Source organism: Cyprinodon tularosa, unplaced genomic scaffold, assembly GCF_016077235.1.
Source record: "Cyprinodon tularosa strain WSP-4 unplaced genomic scaffold, ASM1607723v1 ctg55, whole genome shotgun sequence".
NCBI classification, from domain to species: domain Eukaryota; kingdom Metazoa; phylum Chordata; class Actinopteri; order Cyprinodontiformes; family Cyprinodontidae; genus Cyprinodon; species Cyprinodon tularosa.
Window position 1 is genome coordinate 1,833,559 of NW_024039285.1, and position 9,948 is coordinate 1,843,506.

Sequence of the window (9,948 nt, forward strand, 5' to 3'; positions counted from 1 at the left end):
TATATAGCATAAAAATACACAGCAAAAGGGATAGTTTTATGATTTAAGGTAAGGAATTCCTCCATCTCTGTTTAAAGTAACAGTTTAAGATGTTGGCTTAATCAAGATGTAAATATTTAATCCCAAATTCATGTTTTGTTTGTTTTTTTTTTATAAACAGCCTTTTCCATTTAAAACAATTTGTTTTTTGCTAGTTCATAATTACAACATAAGCGTAAATATGTAATTTATTTACAGTGCCTCATTTCTGATCATTACTCCAAATTTAAGAGTTTGATTACTCAAAGTGCAACTAACTTTAAGCTTTATTCATGCTTGTTCTGTTCCATTAACATTATACCAACATGTTTCCATTTACTTTCCTTTATTAGAATAAAATGTCATTGATTTATGTCAGTTTTTAAATATAAGTACAAACTGCGACCTAGCGCGGGATTTTACACTTTTTTGGTTGCTTCCGGCTTCCGTAGTTAGTAAGACTCTCCTGCAGACACCAGGGGGAAGGATGGCGTGGTGAGTTCGCTCAATAAACGTGGTTGTAAAATAAAATGAACTTAGTGGTTTTAACAATCGCAGGTTTGCATGCGAAATTTTAATCACGTCACTTGCAGGAATAAGCTTAAATACCAACTTTAGACCTGAACACGCTCCTATAAAAGCACGAGAGAATCTTATATTTGCAGTTTGCATTTGGCTGTTTAATATGTTTATAAGTTCTCGGGTTTGATTTACATAGGAAGGTTAAAAGTCGACGCTTTATGCATTATTTAGTTTTCTGATAAAATAGGTCAGCTGTTGCCAACCACGTGGTCAACAGGTTGTTTATCCTGTTCCCTTTTATGTGAACTTTATACCTTTTTTAAATATATATATATAACGATATATATACAAGCCACCTAAAAATGTTGACTCATCCCAGCTGGTAGATTGTTGCATTATTCAGCAGCAGTGTGTGCGATCACTTGTAGGCGTCATGAGGCTGCTAACTGTGCTAATTATAGATGTATGTGAACAGATATACGGTATGCAAAGAAGTTCCACCCTGTGCCTCTAAAATAGAGGAAATGAAACTCTCCCCAGTGTTTATCAGAGATCTCTATAAAATATTTCCATTTTCTAGCTGCATGTTCTCCTTTTACATAATGTGACAACGATTAAGTAATGAATCCAAAGGGGTGAAATAGAAAATCATGTCTAGATTACATTACAAAACTGTCCTCATGAAAACATAAAACAGGAAAAGCATGACGTTTCACATCAGTAACAGGTTCATAATGAGTTAGTATCTCTTCCATTGTAGTGATTTTTATATATGTGTATATAGATATGTTATAGCAAAGCAAACCATCATATGTAACTAGTTGAAATAATTAATGGAATGGATAGAAAGAGTTTATTAAGGCATTTGTTTTAAAGGAATAACTTCCTTTTTATAATAAGTCCATCATGCTCACTAATAATGCATTATGGCTAAAACAATGATACAGGCGAGGACGTTAGAATCTAATGAATGCCAGTTTTAAGTAAGATTTTCCTGTCTAAAGATTTTTTTAGATTACAAGAATAAAGCTTAATATATTAGAAGTGTATATGTGGTTGTATGGTTAGTTTCTTGCAGGTTTGTCTTCTTACCCTGCATTTAGCATCATCAGTTTTCCCTAACTTCTCTTAATTTGCTTCCCTGTCCTTGTTTTACCACAGAAAGGTGTTCATCCATGGACATTAAGTTTTATTTATGGTATTTGAGTAAATGGGACTGAATTATAATTTTTTCGTTCCTTTAAATTAGTTATTTCAAAATTTTGTTCTCATCCATCACATTAACCGTCTAATAAAATCCATCTAGGTCAGTGGTTGTAATGTTAAGGTGCAAGATGTGGAAGTAATTTTTCTGAAGGAGAAAATGTCTCATTCTTTTTGTTTTTCTTCATGCAGGAAAATGTGTGGTAAGCTGATGCATCGCTTTACCCCCAAGGGATCCACTGATGTCACATGACTGCTTTTCATTGAGCAGTAAGTTACTTCACTCCCAGCTTGTGGTCAAAAAACTGCCTCTCTATAGTCACAGGAGCTACTGTTGCCCCTTGAGACGCAGCTTGGCCCTAAAAGTGGCTCTGCTGGGCATTAGGTGGGCAGAAAGTAAACTGGCTCACGATAGCTTAATTTCCACTGTTAAGTGGGCTTTGAGTATGGAACCGGGCCGGATAACCACAGCTGTTAGACCCAAAATAGTAGATGACTGTAATCAACCTGGATGCATCTTTAATGCATGCACGCTTACCTTAAATATATATTTTTTTTTGCCCTGTTGTAATTTTCTATTTAATTTCAAGTTAAATATAAAGCCCTCTTATGAAAGTAAAAATTAAGTTGTTTAATTATTTTCCTCTCTTAAAGGTTTTAGTTGTTGTGCAGAAGCAGAAATTAATCATTTGGTAAAAACCAAGGCCAGAGGATGAGCAGGAAGAGTAAGAACTTCAGATTTAACTTGTTGACATAAACAGAACATACAGGTGCTGGTCATAAAATTAGAATATCATGAAAAAGTAGATTGATTTCAGTAATTCCATTTAAAAAGTGAAACTTGTATATTATATTCATACATTACATACAAACTCATATATTTCAGATGTTTATTTTGTTTAATTTTGATGATTACAAATGACAACAAATGAAAATCTCAAATTCATCATATCAGAAAATTAGAATATTACTGAAGACCAATAAAAACAAAGGATTTATAGAAATGTTGGCCAACTGAAAAGTATGAACATGAAAAGTATGAGCATGTACAGCACTCAGTATTTAGTTGGGCCTCCTTTGGCCTGTATTACTGCAGCAATGCGGCGTGGCATGGAGTCGATCAGTCTGTGGCACTGCTCAGGTGTTATGATAGCCCAGGTTGCTCTAATAGTGGCTTTTAGCTCTTCTGAATTGTTGGGTCTGGTGTATTGCATCTTCTTCTTCACAATACCCCATAGATTTTCTATGGGGTTAAGGTCAGGAGAGTTTGCTGGCCAATTAAGAACAGGGATACCATGGTCCTTCAACCAGGTACTGGTAGCTTTGGCACTGTGTGCAGGTGCCAAGTCCTGTTGGAAAATGAAATCTGCATCTCCAAAAAGTTGGTCAGCTGCAGGAAGCATGAAGTGCTCTAAAACTTCCTGGTATGTGGCTGCGTTGACCCTGGACCTCAGAAAACACAATGGACCAACACCAGCAGATGACATGGCACCCCAAACCATCACTGACTGTGGAAACTTTACACTGGACTTCAAGCAACGTGGATGAAGTGCCTCTCTTCTTTTCCTCCAGACTCTGGGACCTTGATTTCCAAAGGAAATGCAAAATTTACTTTCATCAGAGAACATGACTTTGGACCACTCACCAGCAGTCCAGTCCTGTTTCTCTTTAGCCCAGGCAAGACGCTTCTGACGCTGTCTGTGGTTCAAGAGTGGCTTGACACAAGGAATGCGACAGCAGAAACCCATGTCTTTCATACGTCTGTGTGTGGTGGTTCTTGAAGCACTCACTCCAGCTGCAGTCCACTCTTTGTGAATCTCCCCCACATTTTTGAATGGGTTTTGTTTCACAATCCTCTCCAGGGTGCGGTTATCTCTCTTGCTTGTACACTTTTTTCGACCACATCTTTTCCTTCCCTTCGCCTCTCTATTAATGTGCTTGGACACTGAGCTCTGTGAACAGCCAGCCTCTTTAGCGATGACCTTTTGTGTCTTGCCCTCCTTGTGCAAGGTGTCGATGGTCGTCTTTTGGACAACTGTCAAGTCAGCAGTCTTCCCCATGATTGTGTAGCCTATAGAACTAGACTGAAAGACCATTTAAAGGCTTTTGCAGGTGGTTTGAGTTAATTAGCTGATTAGAGTGTGGCACCAGGGGCCATCAATTTTGAACCTTTTCACAATATTCTAATTTTCTGATATGATGAATTTGAGATTTTCATTTGTTGTCATTTGTAATCATCAAAATTAAACAAAATAAACATCTGAAATATATGAGTTTGTATGTAATGTATGAATATAATATACAAGTTTCACCTTTTAAATGGAATTACTGAAATCAATCTACTTTTTCATGATATTCTAATTTTATGACCAGCACCTGTACTTGTGAATATGGGTCAGTGAAAGGTGAAGGACAGAGGTTCAACATCTTACTTTTTCTTTTTTCTTCTGTCTCCATAGATGCGCTTCCAGCTGCATGATCGTTCTGGTGAGAGTCATTTGAAGAACAGAAGCAGAGCTTTTTTTTTATCAGTGGAAAGAGGTTGTATAAAATGAATGTTTTGCATCTTGATTGTGTAACAGAAATGAAACTTAAAAATAAAACAAATTTTTAACAATGTCTTTGTTTTTATTCTATCATATGCAAGCATCAAACATCAGCTACCACTTTTGAAGTATGTGTTTGTATGTGAAAGACACATTTCCTTAAAATAGGGAAAACTTAAAATCTAAAACATATTTAGTGCAGATCACTAATACAGGGTTAGTTTTCAGTTTAATCTAGTTTAAAACTTGTCTTCTTGATAAAATCTTTAATATAATTTAATGCTAATGGCTTAGCCCTGGTTCAAAGTGGCCTATGAAATCAATTTTAATAGCAGCAAACATTAAACCAGCCAAAACGCCTTATTGTACAGGTGCTGGTCATAAAATTAGAATATCATGAAAAAGTAGATTGATTTCAGTAATTCCATTTAAAAAGTGAAACTTGTATATTATATTCATACATTACATACAAACTCATATATTTCAGATGTTTATTTTGTTTAATTTTGATGATTACAAATGACAACAAATGAAAATCTCAAATTCATCATATCAGAAAATTAGAATATTGTGAAAAGGTTCAAAATTGATGGCCCCTGGTGCCACACTCTAATCAGCTAATTAACTCAAACCACCTGCAAAAGCCTTTAAATGGTCTTTCAGTCTAGTTCTATAGGCTACACAATCATGGGGAAGACTGCTGACTTGACAGTTGTCCAAAAGACGACCATCGACACCTTGCACAAGGAGGGCAAGACACAAAAGGTCATCGCTAAAGAGGCTGGCTGTTCACAGAGCTCAGTGTCCAAGCACATTAATAGAGAGGCGAAGGGAAGGAAAAGATGTGGTCGAAAAAAGTGTACAAGCAAGAGAGATAACCGCACCCTGGAGAGGATTGTGAAACAAAACCCCTTCAAAATGTGGGGGAGATTCACAAAGAGTGGACTGCAGCTGGAGTGAGTGCTTCAAGAACCACCACACACAGACGTATGAAAGACATGGGTTTCTGCTGTCGCATTCCTTGTGTCAAGCCACTCTTGAACCACAGACAGCGTCAGAAGCGTCTTGCCTGGGCTAAAGAGAAACAGGACTGGACTGCTGGTGAGTGGTCCAAAGTCATGTTCTCTGATGAAAGTAAATTTTGCATTTCCTTTGGAAATCAAGGTCCCAGAGTCTGGAGGAAAAGAAGAGAGGCACTTCATCCACGTTGCTTGAAGTCCAGTGTAAAGTTTCCACAGTCAGTGATGGTTTGGGGTGCCATGTCATCTGCTGGTGTTGGTCCATTGTGTTTTCTGAGGTCCAGGGTCAACGCAGCCACATACCAGGAAGTTTTAGAGCACTTCATGCTTCCTGCAGCTGACCAACTTTTTGGAGATGCAGATTTCATTTTCCAACAGGACTTGGCACCTGCACACAGTGCCAAAGCTACCAGTACCTGGTTGAAGGACCATGGTATCCCTGTTCTTAATTGGCCAGCAAACTCTCCTGACCTTAACCCCATAGAAAATTTATGGGGTATTGTGAAGAAGAAGATGCAATACACCAGACCCAACAATTCAGAAGAGCTAAAAGCCACTATTAGAGCAACCTGGGCTATCATAACACCTGAGCAGTGCCACAGACTGATCGACTCCATGCCACGCCGCATTGCTGCAGTAATACAGGCCAAAGGAGGCCCAACTAAATACTGAGTGCTGTACATGCTCATACTTTTCATGTTCATACTTTTCAGTTGGCCAACATTTCTATAAATCCTTTGTTTTTATTGGTCTTCAGTAATATTCTAATTTTCTGATATGATGAATTTGAGATTTTCATTTGTTGTCATTTGTAATCATCAAAATTAAACAAAATAAACATCTGAAATATATGAGTTTGTATGTAATGTATGAATATAATATACAAGTTTCACTTTTTAAATGGAATTACTGAAATCAATCTACTTTTTCATGATATTCTAATTTTATGACCAGCACCTGTACATCCTTTTCCTTACCTGCTCAATACTTTTTCACCTCTACCCTTCCACTTCATTACATTTAACTATTCATAGACTTTGAATTCTTTGTATGTGTGAATATATTTGGTTCTTGCTCACTTGTGGGTTGACCGATCTCAATAGAAATGTCATAAATCTATAATAAGTCCAATTTTACTCTCTAGATTTACCATTGAGATGGAGGCAGAGGGTGCTCCTATTTTATAAAACCTGTAATAGAAAGTGTTTAGGGCAGGGGTGCTCAGGTCCTGTAACTTCTAGATGCAGCTCTGAATCTAAAAGGTTATTACCCTCATTTATCAGCAGAGGCATGCTAACGAGCCCCTCGTTTGATTCCGGTGTTAAAAAATAGGGTGCATAAAAAAGCTGTAGGATAGTAGCTCTTGAGGACTGCACTTGAGCACGGGTCTCTGCTGTAGCAGATATCTCTCTTGAGGTCTTCTCTTAGGTTAAACATGTTTATGTTGGCGCTAACGGCTAGTCTGAACAGCCTACCTCATGTCCAAAGTTTCATACCAGAGAACCATATGGTTGTTCAAGCTCGAGAACAAGGGAGACTAGAATAGAATAACATTTTATTGATCTCACAATGGAGAAATTCACATGTGACATCGGCTCTCATACACAACAGAAGGAGTACATACAGTGGATGGTAAAAAAAAAAAAAAAAAGCAAGGGATTTAAGGTGACATACTTTCTTATTTTCTTTAGTCCAACTTTTTTTAATATTCTTTTCTGTTTCTGCATTTTCTTTATTTTTTTTCCTACTTCCTTTGATTCTGTTTTATTTTTTCTATATTTTAATCATGTAAAGCACTTTGCATTGTCTTTGTACTGAATTGTGCCATACAAATAAATTTGCCTTGCCTTGCCTTATATATAGCCTACAGTATCTCATGTATGGTAAAGTGGTGGCAGGTAAAGTGCGGTTTTGTTTGACAGATAAATAGTATAACAGGGACCCATCCATATATGTAACTAAGAAGAAATGATAAAGCCTTCTGTATCATGATAAATGCTATCTAATGTGAAGGTGGTGTATAGGAATCAAACATTTACTTGAAACACAATATTTGTATTCCTTTAAAAAATCTTTATTACTTTGAACCAGTAATGATAAAATAAGAGAAGGCATAGCTCCACATCTGGTCGTCTTTGGCTTGAGACACAATTTATTTTTCTCTATATACTGTAGCTTTCTGTGGTAAACAAGACAGTACTGTAAAAGGAACAGTTTTGTGAAGAACCAGTGGAAATAAAAAAAAGAATAATTCTGTGTATTATTTTTATCGTGATTGACTCTTTTTTTCTAAGTTGTGGGTTAGCGTTTTTTAGAAAAAACATCTGCTTCCCCAAATGGAAGAGAAGAGCAGAAATGTTTACAGTGTGCAAGTTTTAATCAAAACCTCTAAACAGAACTGTTTTGTGACAGACCTGAGCTATCCTAAACAGAGGTCAGCTCAGGTGTTTGCTGAAGGTTTGGCTTTTTAAGCTTTCTGTTTTTGCCAGAAAATAGTCTATGGTTTATTTTTCCACAACCTGAGCTTAGTTTTACATCTGGGACTTAAAATGTGGTAAGTGCAGTTGGCCCTGAATTATTTACACCTCTGGAAGAACTAGGTCTACAGTTATATTTTAATTCTACCAACATGTTTCATATTAAAGTTCTGAATTAGCCCAGCCAGAGTCTTGAATCTGATAAGAGGAAACATTAAGAAATATGGTCAACAATAAGATTGTTTCATGTAATTAACTATGGTACTGTAAGTTGCACGTCTCACTTAGATTGAATAAAAAATAGTAAATTGGGAAATTTCCTATTAGGAACTAATGATATCTTTTAGGGATATAAATAGTTTTAGTCCTAACTCTTCAGGTTGTGAAGTTACATTAATAAAGTTTTATTACAGGTCATCATCCTGCCTTTATTTTATCAAATAATAGCAACTTTTTTGCATTTTTTCTGTCCTTTCCTTGGCATTATTTTCGGCGTTATTTTAATACATTCAAAACAAGAACTTTGGGAGAAGGTTGAATCATAGCTGGAATTCATGTCTCATAATTTTGGACTCCTAAATCAATAACATTCTGAAAACATTTAACTCTTGCCATAGATTTTTGTGTTCTTTCTCTGCATAAAATCAAATTATTCCCTGTCTTTAAACTTGTAAATGGTACCTTTTTTTTTGCTTCAAGATCATGCATTTTTTTCAGTGGATTTAAAGCTACTGGAATCTACACTGAAATATTAAAACCTTTTTTTTAAGTAATGCAGTTCAAAAAGTAAAACTTTATATTTGATGTGGAGAAATATTTTTCAGCATTTCTGTTCATTTAGATTATAGTTGAGAGCTAATAAAGAGCTTATTGTTAACCTAAACTATTGTTAATCTGCTGACATGGAAGTTGTTCATTTGTGCTCCAGAAGGGGCACAAGCCATAAAAAGTGAATGGCTAAAGGAGCTGGCTGTTTAGAATAAGTAAGATAAAAACAGAAACCATATAAATAACAGTGATCTTATCCTTTAGAGGGGTTTTACGTAAAGTCAGAATTCTGAGAAAAAATCAGAATTCTGAGATTAAAGTCAGAATTCTGAGATAAGGTCAGAATTCTGGAAAAAAGTCTGAATTCTGAGATTAAAGTCAGAATTCTGACTTTTTCCCCATACTACAGTGAAATAAAATTTTAAAAATCAGTTAACTTTTATTTTTTTTTCAGTGGCCCTAATCCTCTTCCGTATAGTTCCTATGCTCCACTTATCTGGAACAAACTTCCAGAAAACTGTAAAAGTGCAGGAAGCCTGAGTTCCTTTAAATCAAGACTAAAAACACATTTGTTTAGGATTGCCTTCGACTGTTATAGTTAAACAGTTCAATTGAAACATCATTAGTTCAACTTTTTTATTTTCTTGAGTCCAACTGTTTTTAATATTCTTTTTCGTTTTTGCATTTTTTATTTATTTATTTTCCTACTTGCTTTGATTCTGTTTTATTTTTCCTATACTTTAATCACGTAAAGTAGCCTACTTTGCATTGTCTTTGTACTGAATTGTGCTATACAAATACAGGTGCTGGTCATAAAATTAGAATATCATGAAAAAGTAGATTGATTTCAGTAATTCCATTTAAAAAGTGAAACTTGTATATTATATTCATATATTACATACAAACTCATATATTTCAGATGTTTATTTTGTTTAATTTTGATGATTACAAATGACAACAAATGAAAATCTCAAATTCATCATATCAGAAAATTAGAATATTACTGAAGACCAATAAAAACAAAGGATTTATAGAAATGTTGGCCAACTGAAAAGTATGAACATGAAAAGTATGAGCATGTACAGCACTCAGTATTTAGTTGGGCCTCCTTTGGCCTGTATTACTGCAGCAATGCGGCGTGGCATGGAGTCGATCAGTCTGTGGCACTGCTCAGGTGTTATGATAGCCCAGGTTGCTCTAATAGTGGCTTTTAGCTCTTCTGAATTGTTGGGTCTGGTGTATTGCATCTTCTTCTTCACAATACCCCATAGATTTTCTATGGGGTTAAGGTCAGGAGAGTTTGCTGGCCAATTAAGAACAGGGATACCATGGTCCTTCAACCAGGTACTGGTAGCTTTGGCACTGTGTGCAGGTGCCAAGTCCTGTTGGAAAATG

At 35.9% G+C, this 9,948-nt stretch overlaps 1 long non-coding RNA gene across 1 annotated transcript; it reads left to right on the plus strand.

Moving 5' to 3' along the window:
- Positions 1 to 196: 196 nt before the first annotated feature.
- Positions 197 to 4,357, plus strand: LOC119796443. Its single transcript, XR_005282467.1, has 4 exons — positions 197 to 513; positions 1,936 to 2,013; positions 2,398 to 2,468; positions 4,203 to 4,357. It is a non-coding gene; the product is annotated as an uncharacterized LOC119796443 (long non-coding RNA).
- Positions 4,358 to 9,948: the final 5,591 nt, after the last annotated feature.